This window comes from Castor canadensis, chromosome 5 (assembly GCF_047511655.1).
Source record: "Castor canadensis chromosome 5, mCasCan1.hap1v2, whole genome shotgun sequence".
In the NCBI taxonomy this organism is placed as follows: domain Eukaryota; kingdom Metazoa; phylum Chordata; class Mammalia; order Rodentia; family Castoridae; genus Castor; species Castor canadensis.
In genome coordinates this window covers 166,823,352-166,837,712 of record NC_133390.1, presented here as the reverse complement: position 1 = coordinate 166,837,712, position 14,361 = coordinate 166,823,352, and the positions used below count along the sequence as shown (strand labels likewise).

Sequence of the window (14,361 nt, the reverse complement as noted above, 5' to 3'; positions counted from 1 at the left end):
GTCCCTTCTAGCTTCCCACCTGCCTGAGAGCAGAAGGGACTGGGGATTTGGGAGGGTTGGGCTCACCTCCAGATACCCTTCCTGCCTCCCTACAGCCTAAGAGTGGCCACCACCAGCGCCGATGGCTCCCAGCTGCTCTGGTGGGGCCAGACTCCATCGCTGATTCCCTAGCCCCCACCCCCTCCCAGAACAGGCCAAGACAAGGCCGGCAGCCCCACAGACCTGGGTTTACATTCAGGCGCCTACCTCCTGCTAATTGTAACTCTGAGTAAATGATTCTCTGCTCTTAGCCTCAGTTTCCTTCTCTGAACTGGAGGTGTGGCTGAAGTGGTAGAGCGCCTGCTTTGCAAGCGTGAAGCCCTGAGTTCAAACCACAGTCCCACCAAAAAAAAAACCCCAAAATAGTGCTGATATCAGTTTCCTTCTCTGTAAAGTGTAAAATCAACCTCAAAGGGTGATTTGAGCATTAAATGAGATGGTATAAGAAAAACACCAATATCACCTCCCTCCCTTTCCCCATTGTTTTTGTTAGGTTTTATTTTAAAAACAGGGTCTCTCTATATGGCTACACTGGCCTCGAACTCACTATGTGTCCCAGGCTGCTTTCAAACTCTTGATCCTGCTGCCTCAGCCTCCCCAGTGCCTGGCTTTGCTACTGTTCTTGACATCTTTCATGATGTTTGAACAAGGGGTCCTGTGCACCTCTGTCCCCTTGGACTGGCCCCTGAAAATTACGCAGCCTACTCTGCCTGTCGTTAGTTCCTGGCTTGCCTGTTCTCATATCCTCCAGCCCTCTGTGCCCTTCTCTGCCAACCAAGTTGACTGGGGAAGAAGAGTCACCATGCTTCAGGTAGAAAGTAAGGGTAGAGACTGTGGAAGCCAGGGAGCCTGTCCTACTCTACTGGCTGGAAGGGTAGGTCAGAGGGATATGGTAACAGCCTGGAGTAAGAGTGGGAGAATGAGTGAGAGTCAGCTCATGAGCAAGCAAGTGGGGAATTAGTGAGTTAGGGAATTAGAAGTGAGGGAATTGAAGACAGGGTGAATTAATGTGTGAGTTGAGTGAATGAGCAAAATTAATGAGCAGGTGAATTAATAAGTAAGTGAATCAGTGAATGGGTAGGGGAATTAAAGAGGACGCAAATAGGGGAGTGGAGTACATATGTTTGAGAGGTGTGAGACCTTTGCTCCATCTTCTTCCAACCACTAGAAGTCCTTTCTCTGTCCTGGTAGCTTTATTCTTCCACTTCCACTCTGCTCCTGGAGCAGGGATGATGGAGGAGGAAGGGGAGGAGGAGAACCATTGTTCTGGAGAAGAAAAGGGGTTATATTTGGTGTCTGGGATTTAGAAACTAATTCTGTCATTATCAAGATGGCTTCATTTTAATCATAGCTCTTCTCAAGGCTGCAATTCCCCCAACTGTAAAATGGAAAGAAGATCCTGGCCCAGTGGGTTTTTGGTTAGCATAAGACTCTGAGAAGAGAGAGGCCCCCCAACCGACACCATGAGATTCGGTACAGGCCTGAAGTTGACTTTAAATGCTGGCAGTTTCCTCCCGTGTTCCATCCCAGCAACATCAGCCCCAGCTCCAGCTGCCTTGGGGGCAGTGCTGGCCTGCGTGGAAAGGGAAGAACCTACGCCCAGGGTCCTACTACTGCCTGTCACAGGTGCCAGACAAACCATTGCTGCTCCTTGTACAATCCAGCAATACTTGTTCTACATGTGACTGGAAGTGTGTAAGAGACACACTTCCACATTTGTGAAAGGGGATTTGTGATGCTGGCAAGGCAGAGTTTAATTAGGTAAAAAAAAAATAGCAATGCATTCTAGAAATGACAACTTAGATTCAACTAAGTGAAGTCTATGATTGGCTAGAGTCGGCAATGCCACACCATGTTACATACAAGACCTTCCTACAAGGAAGCTACTAAGCTTCCTTGCACACGAAAAGCTACTAAGTCACAAACCACAACATCCATGGCTTACCAAAGGCGCAGTGTGCATGATGGCACATTCCAGAACCATGTCCTACCTCGTTACCGCTAGCCCCATGGTAAATTTCCCCACTCGTCATCAGTAAATTGCATAATCCAACCCATTCATGATCTAGTCCACCTTGAGGCAGCTCCAAACAATCCCTTCCCGGTGCATGTCCTCCTGTAACTACCACTTCACCTGTCAGATCTACCAGCTCTGGGACATCAGACTACTGACTTTGAACCACTGGTTTCTCCTTCTGGAAAATGGGCCTAATTTGTAGGGTTGTGTGAAGAAAAATTAGTTCATACCACAGGGTTCTCAGCCCTCTTTACCTCCCACTTTCTTTTAAGGGCATAAACCAGAGATCTTGAAGTCAGATAGATCTAGGTCAAAATCCAGTCCTCAAAATTTACCAAACTCTGTGACCTCAGGTTCTCCTCTCAATTTTGTTTTTAGCATCAGAAAAAAATGGGGTGGATACCTTCCTTGGAGGGATGGTGTAGGCAGGAAGGTACTGAATGTAGACGTACTGTCTGCCGACCCCCTGTACCCACAGGTTTGGCATCTGAAGACTCAGTCAATCCTGGATAGCAAATATTCAGAAATTTTTTTTGTCTGTACAGATTTTTTATGTATGTATGTATGTATGTATGTATGTATGTATGTATGTATTTAGATAGGGTCTTGCTGTATTGCCCAGGCTGGCCTTGAACTCCTGGGCTCAACTGGTCCTTCTGCCTAGCCTCCTGAGTACTGGGATCACAGTAAGCACCACTGTGCCCAACCACTGTACAGATTTTTTTTTCTTGTCATTATTCCCTAAACAATATAACATAACTCTTTACATGATCTAACGATCACTGAAAGTATGAGGGAAGATGAGTGTAAAAACTACACCAACTTCAAGGGGGGGTGTCTTGGAGCCCGTCCCCCATGGATATCAAGGGCAGCTGTAGAGTGTAAGGATAGTGACTATTGTCATTGGTCATGGACTCCTTGAGTCACTGGTTGAATAATCTTTGGGAATCAGGACCTCTGCTCTGGAGAGCTCCTAGGTAGGGTGTGTCCAGCCAGGAACTAGCCCTGGCATCAAGGCAGCTGTTCTTCACCTCTGCCCCTGCCTCTTGGGCTGTCAGGCCCCAGATCAAGAGGCAGCAGCTTCCGGGGGAATGGAGAACCTCGGCACTCACCTTGAGGCCCAGCTCCTTGCTGTCATAGATGGTGGAGGCCTTGAGGAGGGAAGGAGAGATCGTCCCAGGAAGTCAGTGATTAGGAGAGGTGACTGCTGACCCAGCTGAGGACCAGGAGTGCACACCTCTGCTGTGGACAGAGGTAAGAGCGCTGCCACTATGGGCCACTTCATTTCTCTATTAAATGGTAATAATGGCAAATGGTCATAGAGAAATGCTCCCAGTCCAGAGCTAAGAATTCTCTTCCTCTCTTTCTCATTTTACCTGGTAACTCTGCATATCCTCACTTTATAGATGACAAAACAGAGGCTCAAAGAGGTGAAGTTTCTTCCCTCAGGCCATGAAGAGTGGAACCAGAGGGGCTGCCATTTGAACCCAATCTGACTATAGAGGCTCAGGGCTCCCCTCTCCAAGTTTCCCCACTCACAAATCCCCAGAAGAACTTCATAATCCTAGAGCTTGGGGCTGGTTCTAGCTGGGTTCGCCATCCGGGTGCTGCTGGGAAGCCAAGGCCTGTTACTGGGTACATGCAGGTCTAGCGGCAGCCTGCAGACACCTGGCCACCCCAGGGCCACCTGGCACCTTGGCTTTCCCTTGGTTCTCACCACTCCACTATCTCCTCTCCTTCCACCCCCACTTGGTGGGGTGGGGTGTGGTGCAGGGGAAACCAGAACTTATCGAGACAAAGAACAAAAGTCGTGGGGGAAAGAAGCCAAGAGCCATCTCCACTCTGGGGTAGGGCCCTTCAGTTTTGCCCCTTTGAAATTTCAAATTCCAGTTTGTGGACAAAGTCCTAACTATCTCACAATATAGGTCCCCAACTGCTGACCAAACTCCAATCCAGGCAGCCACCTGGCCCCAGGCTGGCCTGGCCGCTCCCAAGATCGGGAGTTGGAGTTCTGGGTAGCTGGGGTCTCTCCTGGGCCATCTCTCAAGGAACCCCTGGCCTCCCATTTGGGAGGACAGCCTCTTCCTGGAGCTGGGACCTGAGGCTCACTGGTGCCAGCAACAGATACCAGGTAGGCACCCTACCTATCTGGGCTTCCTTGTTCCTCCCTGAACTCCCAAACCCTACATGTTCCTCCAGGGCTAAATCCTGCTGGGACCTCCCAAACTTCAGGACTCTAAAGGGCTGTCTCCCTAACCCACCCATTTGGCAGATGGAGACACTGAGGCCCTCAAAAAGTGGCAGCAACTGTAGGTTGGACCATAGAACTGACTGTAGACCCTCACTGAGCTCTAGAGGGTGGAAGGGACTTGGTCTGGGGCAACTCAGGAGAGGTGTGTGAGGTTTGTCTTAACAAGGGGGACCCCTTTGCTTCGGATCCTACAGACCATGGATGGCTGGGTGTTTGTTCACTCAATGACTGATAGCCACCTGGTTGCCACGGGACTATTTCCGAGAGGAAGATGAAGGAGCTGAGGCTGAAGGCCAGTGGGTTTGGAAGGAAACAACATTCATGTGGTTAACTGATAACTGGGCCCCATCCCTGGGCCTCCACCAGCCTCTTCCTCCCTCCCTCCACTCCTCATGATCAAGATGAACTTACCTTGCCTGCTAATCATTGTTGAACCTGTTGATTTTGCCTTAAAAAATTAACTGGGCATGAGTTTGCGGTTTGCCTCACCCCTAACCCTGAAAAGGCCTGGGTGGGCAAGAGGCCTCCCAGATTATGCAAGAGGCCGCTGGCCTCCACATGCACAGCCAACAGCCTCCTCTGGCCCTCCGAAGGGGAGTTTTGCTCCAGAGTCAACAGTCTGCCTGCACCCCTGCTCTGGGTCCTGAGCAAATTTGCTTTGTTACCAAAGAGAGATAAAGGCAGTGGGGGAGCGTTTCAAAGGGAGATGTGAAGCAGGAGCTCTGAGCTTGGGATATTAGAATCCTGCGGTGTCAGAGCCTGGAGAATCTTCAGGAGGGCGTGGGCTGGGGCTTTTCAAGCTGGGTTCTGAGGTCCCCAGGAGCCCAGAGAGGATGCCCAGTGATGCCCTTGTAGATGTGATCTTTCTTAATATCAGGAAAGCACTGGTCCAGCCTCATCCTCTGGTGTGCAGACCCGGAGATGGACACAGAAGGGAATCTTGACTCATCCAAAACCACAGTCATCCCAGGCATCCTCGGTCTCCAGCTGGGACAGGGTGATGGGGCACTCTCTGGGGTCTGAAGGACCTCAGCAACTAGATGTCTCTGCCTATGTCCCAACCCCCACCCTTCTTCTGTCCCTCCCAAGGTTGGACAGAAGCAAAGAGGTGCCTGAGGGCCACTGGAGACCCACTCGGGGGACTTCATCTGACCCTGTGTCCTAGGGCCCTCTGATGGTGGGACCAGCAACACGAGCTGCAAACCACAGGCTCCATGTCACAGCCTGTTTTGGTCACGTCCTATCTCTGGAGGCATCAAGCCCCAGAGAAAGACACGGAGATCTGCCCTGACTTTCTTGATCTTCTGATCATCAGTTTGCTCCCCCGTAAATTGAGACAATACCTAACTCCTCAGATTGTCATGAGGATGAAATGGAGCCAAAGATGTGCTCCATTTGGCTGTGTTAGGGGATTCCTGTGCCTTAATTCATGAATTCTCACACCACTCTGTGGCTTAGGCAGTGTTTTATCACCAATTTACAGACCACAGGCACAGAGTGTGTGCCCATGCTCACATAGCTGATAAGAAAAAAGGGGTAAGACTCAAATCCAAGCTGGCTCCAGAGTCTGTGCTCTAACCCTATGGATACCCCATCCTTCCAGGACTGCAACATATTAAGTGTTCAGTGAAGGCTGGACAGAAGAAGGGAATGGGCAGAGAGCTGGGCATTACGAGAGATGCTGACCGCAAGGCTCAGGTAGAGAGGATGGTCTGGGTACTGATCAAAAAGGAAGCCAGGAGGAGCTGGGTCCCTGTGGGCTACCTGCCTGCTTCCAGGTGGCTTGTGACATCTGGGCCAAAGGTGTTGCTATTCTCCTGTTTATGTTCATCTTTCTTGTTTTTTTCCTGACTTTATCTGCAGGGGTGACCTTGGGAGATAGGTAGGACCCGTCTTGTCCTGGTGGGGTCTGAAGGGTGATGGGGAGCTCCTGTCTGGTTCAGTTCCTAGTCTTGGAGGTGAGGAATGAATCTGCAACCCAGAAATGACCCTTCATCTTCCCGGATTCTTATTCTGAGGGGCCCCAGGGATTTGTCTGGAGGTCACTGAAACAAAGTGTTTGGAAGTCCTGAGACTCAGGCCAGGATCACGGTGTACAGCTGTACAGGTTGCTCATTGCACAAGCATTCTCCAGCCAAGAGGGCTGAGTGGGGGTGGGAATCCAGCCCTTGTTCCAAAGCCCTTGGAGCGTGGCCTGCCCAGAGGGGGATGCCTTTTTCTTGCTTGCACAAAGTTTCCCTGAAAAGCTTCTGGGCCCCCTGTCCCAGCTCTGGTTCTAGTCACTGTGTGGCTTTGGGCAAGGTCATTTTCCACCCTAGACTTGGTTTCCCATTTGGAAAGTTCATCTAGAATAAAGAAAGGATTTAACCAAGACAACAAAACAGAACCATCTGGGATCTTTAAAAGAACAGATGCCAGGGCACAGTGGTAGGGTTCTTGTCTAGCATGCACAAGGCTCTGGGTTTCTCCCCAGCACCACACCAAAACAAACAAAAAGATGCCCACACCCCCCTCACAGACCAATGATCAAATCTTGGGGTTGGATGGGAGGTGTTAGGCATCAGGATCTTTTGACATAACCAGATGATTCTGATATACAGCCACAATCATGGGCTACAAATGCCCTGATGTGGGTCCAAGTTTTACTACATACTGCAACTTACTAGTCAAAACTGCCGTGAGATCTAGTCTCCCCATCTGGGATGGATGATAAAGTCCTTGTGAAGTCAGAATGCTAGTTCATGGATGAAATTCACACTGTCTTGGCATGTAGGTGGCTCAGATTCCAGATATCAGTGGTTATTACTGTTGTTACTGGCAACAGGCTATGGCTTAAAACAAAGGGCCTTTCCAGGTCAAGGGTCAGTGACATGGACTCTAGTATAAGGGTTGAAATCTTGGCTGTACACCTGCCATGCTATTGAAGTGTGGATAATTACATATTATTATGTCTACTTTACCTAATCAATTTTTTTGCATTTTTGAATCATTACTACATTCGTATGGTTCAAAATATAAAAAGGTACCTGTTGAGAGGTCTTGTTTCCCTGCTGTCTCCTGGTCACTTACTGTCCCCCACTTCTACACCACTAGTGGCCATTTCTCCCAAGTAGTTTCCAAGTGTTCTGGAAGCTTGGAAGCAGAGGACCCTATGAGACCTGGTATCATCACCCCTGTCCCCCACCTCTTATATTTCTGCATTTTGCCTATTTCATTTACTATTATGGGCTAGGGGTTTTGCCTTAACCATTAAAGCTTTGACAGCGGAGAAAACAGCTCAGACAGGGAACACTGTTTTCTCACTAAGCCAGTCATGGTGTTTGAACTCTCTCTCCCTGGCTCCAGAGCCGGTGTTTGTCTCCCTGCTTCAATGTGGCCTTCCAGGAAGCCTGGCCTAGGTTGGAGCTGGGCGTAAATCTCAATGCAGGCCTGGCCTTCCTAGGCAAGAGGAGGTGGATGGGCTGGGAGCCCCCATGGTGTGTGGGCCTCAAGTTCCTAAAGAGAGATGAAGTATGGAACAAGTCATCCAAATAGGGACTCAATGAGTGGGTCCCCCCTGGGTGGCCCAGTCAGGGCTTCAGGGCTGTGCCGTCTGCCATCACAGAGCCTAACCAGAATTCTCTGCCAGTCTCAAGTTGTGAGGGCCAGCAGCAGCAGGGACACCAGGAGGGGAGGAGAGGAAGGAGGGAAGGAGGCATGGCTGGTGGGTCATGTCCCTTGGGGCAGGAGCCTGGGGACCTATTTCTGGAAGACAAGGAAGAATTCAAGGCAGAAGTGTCAATGAGATTTTAACCAGTGTTCTCTGTTTAGGCCACTTCTGGGTTTCCTCTGGATTCTTGACCTGCTTTGTTCATCAAGTTTAGACAGGTCACTTTCCCATATCTGTGCCTCAGTTTCCCCAACTGCAAAACGAATATTAGACACCTGGTCTTTAGGCAGCCTGGAGTAGCCCAAAAGGAGTCTATAGGACTCCCCTCACTTGGCTGGATCTTGTTTGGGCCGGAACATCATTCACCCATTAAGGCCTTTGGCCTTCCTGGATCGGGGGCTGGGGATAAAGTTCTCCCCATGGCTGCAGACTCTGGACTCTTCCCCTTGGTTCCAGGGCTCTCTCCTGCCACCCATGCTTCCTTCCAGACAGATGTGGAATCAGACGGTACCTGGTGGATCCTGGGGGAAGCCCTTGCCCCCGTCTGCCATCCTCCTCCTGGTGCTATGGGGTCGCACACAGCAGGCAACCTCTTCATCCTTGAACCAGCTCCTGCTGCCACCCTGGCACCCAAGACCCTTTGAGGGCTGCCAGAGAGTTAATCTCTTAATTCTAGTCACAATGAGATTTCAGGGATGGTGGGAGGTGGTCTCTATGGAGACTGGGCAGGACCAATGTGAGGAATTAGCCACAGGGATCAACAAGGGGCCCCTGAGGATCCAATCCAAACAGGAATGGGAGGCACAGGACTGCACCCTGGGGTTTGCCCTGGCCTTCCTGCCATCTCCCGTGTTCTCCTGCTAAACTGAGGAGTCACATTTACAGGGACAGCTGGGCCCCTCCTGAGCCTCAGATTCTTCATCCTTCATTTGGGGCACTGATTCTCAGCCTGGCAGCTTTTCCAGCACTTCCTCTTCAAGCCTCAGTTTCTCTATCTATAGGATGGACACCTTAAAGTCACACTGGCATCACTCTTAGGTCTGTGGTAGGTAGTGACACTGGGGAAGGTGAGTCTCTCCCAGGGCGCTGTCACACCTCTCTCATCACCTCCTGGTCATCTTCCTCTGGGAAGTTCTGCTGATTCTGAAATGCTTTGGGGGCTCTTCTCTGTCTTCCCACAGCCCCCAGGGCTTTATACCAGAGTTTAACCAGAGGGTGATTGTCAGACTCCTTTGCTGGACTGTGTCCTGCTTATTAGTTCCAGGACCCAGCTGATGCTCAGTTTAAATGGGCTGGCAGAATAAATGAGGGAACAGGTGAAGGCACTTGCCCATCCGGACATGGGACATTTATTCCCCACCATTATTGTGGGTGCAGTAGCCGAGACAAGAAGTAAGACCCCTCCTCCTCAGGGCTGACTGTTAACCTGGAATAATGTTTAGCATATCCCAAATAATGCGTGGTTTGCGGTTCATCTTCCATCCAAGTGTAACAGAGTTCTGGATTGAGTCTGGCAACCCTCCCTATCCTCCCTCGGTGGAGGTACACAGTAAGCAGGTAAATTAAAAAAGAAGTAAATTTCAAATAGTGGTTAAGTGCAGAGTGGATAATGAAACAGCACCACGTGACAGCACCTGGGGACAGATAGGGAGTGATCTGAGGTAGTGGCCTTCACCTGCAGGGGACAGCTCTGAGTCCAAAGGGGTGCTGCATAGGCAAGGCCCTTTGAGGATCTTACAGCGCACGGAGGAGGCTGTTAAACCGGAGAAGACGGCGGTTGCTGAGTCACTCGCTAGACTTCGCAATCTTGCAACTTGGATCCGGGCCTTCGCAAACCTTCGCGAACCCGCAGCCCCACCCCTCGGGTCAGCCAATGTCCTCTGCGGGGCTGGGAGCCAGAGGAAGGGGCCAAAGGAGCTGCGCAGAGAAGCGTGGCCACCTGGCCAGAGCTGGGAGCCCTAACACCCTTTCACCGCCCTGTCCCTGGCCCGCGGCTGCGGCGGGGCGCGGGGCACGACTGGCTCTGCGCACTGAGCAGGAGCGCGCGGGAAGGAGACAGTCCAGGCCCGCCCAGCGCCGCCCTTTACGCTTCCCGGGCTCCTCCTAGTGGCCAATGTGGGAACTAGCGCTCAGAAACTGCTAGCGAGCCACATGGTGTTCACCAATCACAGCAGAGACCGCACTATCCCACCAATCACAGGCCCAGACGGACTACGTCTCTCCAAATCCGGAGGAAGCCAGCTCGGCACGCTACTGCACCAATCACGGCTCGACGATACTGCACCAATCGGAATGCAAGATTTCAAAACCAGTTCCCGAGGCCTATCCAGAATCTAGGAATCAGCGTGTCCCACACCTAGTGGCAGTGTGCAGGTGCATCTGAGGAAGGTCCCAGGCTTTGTGCCGGCTCCAGGTGGAAGCTCTCATTTGCATTCAGGGGTATTTATGATATTACTGTATGAAAATTTCACCCTCCCAGTATGAAAATTCATGAGAATGGAAAAACTATGTCCTTGGAGTTACACATACACAAAGCTTTGCACAGTAGGACAGTTTGCTTCCACTTCTCAATCATTGAAAGAATAATTGTGATAGCTACATGTCATAATCACCACCCCTCCCCATCTCGCTATTCAAGCCCTAATCCTGAGAGTCACTCTCTTTGTGTCCTTCCTTCCATCCCTCCCAAGCCATCAGAAAACTCAGTCTGGCCACCTACAATAATATCTAGAATTTTCACAGTCATGTTCAGTGGGGTCCCATTTCTGAGACTCTTCTCTTCCTTTTCCACTCTGGCTCCCCTATCGCCTCCTCTTCACCCAGGGGCTTAGGCCATCTTGTACAAACACACTGGGCCAGATTCCTCCCCTACTTGAACTTTTACCACTTCCTGTGCATTTATGATGAAGCGCATAAAAACCCCTGCCACAGACTGAGCGGCAGGCAAACCTCCTTGCTACATCCCTCCATCACCTGCCTCCTTTCATTCATTTACCCCACCCCAAGTGGCTGCCACCACTGACTTTTTTTTCCCCTTCCATTTTTCCTTTCTGTCCTGGACAGGATTCTTTCCATGGCTGAGAAAACAAACAATCAAAAAGTCTGACAACCAAACAACAACAAAAACCCCTCAGATTCAGACTTAACTGTAACTTTCTCTGGGAAGACTTTCCTACATGTTTATGTGGGTTCTCTTTATCCCTTGCTCCTTTATTCTCCCATCCAGTATCTATTACTTCTTAGCATTTTGTATTAATTTGAAATTGCACATATGTTCGGTTACTTGTGGACTATCTGCTTCCATTTCTTCAGTTCCAGTTAAGATGGACTTGACTGTTGCACTCTCTATGGAACATATTCCCCACATCATATGAACAGTTTAGAATTAAACAAATAATAGGTGCTTAACTGATATTTGTTGGACGAAGGTCTGAAAAGATTTTTGAGGAGAAAAATCAATTGTGCTGAGGTCAAGGAACTGTGGTTAACAATTAAGAGTTTGAACCCTTCTGATTGGACTATGTGCACATGATAAAAGCGAGCGCACACAAGGGAGGGGTGAGGATAGGTAAGACACCTAAAAAATTAGCTAGTATTTGTTGCCCTCAATGCAGAGAAACTAAAGCAGATACCTTAAAAGCAACTGAGGCCAATAGGAAAAGAACAGGTACTAGAGAAAAGGTTAGTTCAAGAAGAATTAACCTAGAAGGTAACACCCACACACAGGAAATCAATGTGAGTCAATGCCCTGTATAGCTATCCTTATCTCAACCAGCAAAAACCCTGTTCCTTCCTATTATTGCTTATACTTTCTCTACAACATAATTAGAAATAAGGGCAAAATAGTTTCTGCTGGGTATTGGAGGGGGGAGAGGGAGGGGGTGGAGTGGGTGGTAAGGGAGGGGGTGGGGGCAGGGGGGAGAAATGAACCAAGCCTTGTATGCACATATGAATAATGAATAATAAAAGAAAAAGGAAAAAAAAAAGAAAAATGCTATGGACACCCAGAGGCAAAAGATATTTCTGGCTGATGAGGTAGCGATCTAGAAATACTTTGCAGAGAAAGGAAATCAGATTTATACTTGGGCAGTTGAAATAATATATGAATACACACAGTGATCATCTCTGGTTAAATGAACAAAAAACAATTTCTGTAGCAGTGCTGATCATTGACCTCAGTGTTATTGATCACAACAAAGTGTCAGTAGCCAGCCTCTCTTGGTAACTTCTTAACTACAATGCACTCCTCAACTCAATAATCGCTGATGTGAACGCCATATGTATATGTAGAGACCATTCATAAACAGTAAAATTGGAAAAAAAAAAGAGTTTGAACCCTTCTAAATGTAGGAGCATATATGATATCTTAAACTCTCTTTTCCCTGCAAAGCTTCTATAAGCATAGAATACTTTTTGTTGCTACCTACTGTCTACCAAGCAAAATGTCCTAGACCTCAGTAATTCAGAGCTCCTCAAATTCCAGTGTCCATAAGAATCAGAATTTTTAGGGCTGGGGACATTCCTAAAAATTTGATGCCTGGGGTCCTACTGCCAAGCTCCAGGGTGGGCAGAGGGCCCAGACATCAGAAGTTCCCTAAGCTTCTAGGTGCTTCTGGTGCAGGGCACCCTTAGGCCCCACTTTGAAAACTCCTCTGTGAAGGAAGAGTTCCCACCCACTCTGGCCCTACCCTGGATGCCACCCCTTTCCAGTTACCCTTCCCGGATGTCTGTTCAAAGTAGTAACAAACCCAAATCCCTGCTCAGCCAAAGTCCACAAAGTCCACACCGCCTCATCTCCCTGCAGAGAACAGACATAAACTCACCAGGTATGAATTAGAGCACCTGCCAAACCCAAAGGAGCTTAGGTATCTGCTAATCCAATGGTGTAGCCTTCTCCTTGGGGAGCAAGCTCCCTTCCCTGGGAACAAGCGGTGAGGGCCACTTGGTCAAAGTCAGACAAATCCAATAGGTCATGACTCAGCCCACCTGTCTGGACCATAGTCGATCTGTGGGTTGTTCGAAACCTTCCCAGTTCTCTCCCTTCAGAAACACGGTAGCATTACACTTCCGTGCTTCCTTTGACGATGGATGAGCCCATGAGACTTGTCTTGGCCAATGAGATGTAAGCAGAAGCCAACTGAGTCACAGAAGGCAGAAGCTGTAAGAACTGGTGCTCTGGATGCAGTGGAGACGGGGTAGGAATGGAGTTACCATTGTAAGGAGAGCCGCCTGCCGGCGTAGGAGGGAAATGCACCGGAGGGGAGCGATGCACTGCTGCTCTGGAGATGGGGATTTTGCTATTGCAGCATACTCTTATTGGGCTTGACTGAAGACAGTCTCTCAAAGCTTGATGGTTTTTTCTCAAGATCATTATGATTTTTATCATATTTAAAAACCATTACAGTGACTCATGTAACATTTTCTTACATCGACTCACTTCTTTTTACTTAGATTTGTTTTTAAAGGAAACGTTACTACTACCAAAAAAAGTATCAGTGTCATAAGTTGAAAACAATGAGGAAATAGATGGAATGGAACAAACTATTGCACCATATCCTGACTTACTGTTGTTTGCCTTTCAAAGCCTCTGGACCCTTAGTGTGTTCTCTCTTTGTTAAAAAGAGAGGACCCCCCCACCCCCACTCCCAGGCCAGGTGCTGATGGCTCATGCCTATAATCCTAGCTACTCAGGAGGCAGAGATCAGGAGGATCGAAGTTCAAAGCCAGCGTGGGCAAATAGTTTAGAGACCCTATCTCAAAAAAAGAAAAAACCCATCACAAAAAAAGGCTGGCAGAGTGGTTCAAAGGGTCGGCCCTCAGTTCATACCCCAGTACCAAAAAAAAAAAAAGGACCCCCAAAAGCTGGCTGAGGTGGTCAGAATGTTTGTAGGGAGCATAATGTTGAGGTGGAGTATGCAAATTCTGGAACCTGACTTCCTGGGCTTCAATTCTGGTTCTGTCATGGGCTAGCTGTGTGACCCTGAACAAGTCACTTAATTTCTGTTTTCTTTTGTAGATAGGGAGAGCAACCTTAGTGGCAGGTGATGTGACAAAGTCCTAAATGTTTTACTTGGCTGCAGTTGCCCCCCTCTTCAAGGTCATGCATTATTAATGAGAACGAAGTGCTCAGGTCAGAAGAGTGGAGGCCCTCTGCGTTCCACCTGAAAGGACCAAGTATGGACAATTTTGTTAGTTCTAATTTTAATAGGAACCTTAAAAATTCTATGATGGAACAGGATGAGAAGCTATGTTCGTGAATAATTGAAGATCTGAAGTCTGGACTGCATGCTGGGGAAGAGGAGAGTGGTCAAAGCCATCACCTTTGAACTATATCAGTGTCGACATTTACATAGTCATGTAGCCTTGTGAAAAATATAAACTCTTGTAATTTTTTTTATCTTGCTT

General features: G+C 48.8%; 1 protein-coding gene across 2 annotated transcripts in view; it reads right to left on the bottom strand.

The window, feature by feature from the left end:
* Positions 1-14,361, bottom strand: part of Hnf4a (hepatocyte nuclear factor 4 alpha) — a 60,670-nt gene that overhangs the window by 25,088 nt on the left and 21,221 nt on the right. The window contains exon 1 of one of the 2 annotated variants that reach the window (XM_074074820.1): positions 3,169-3,308. The exons of the other annotated variant lie outside the window; for it this stretch is intronic. The gene's annotated coding sequence lies outside the window, so the exon portion shown is untranslated. Of the gene's footprint in view, positions 1-3,168; positions 3,309-14,361 lie in introns of those variants that run through there. 2 annotated transcript variants of the gene reach the window in all.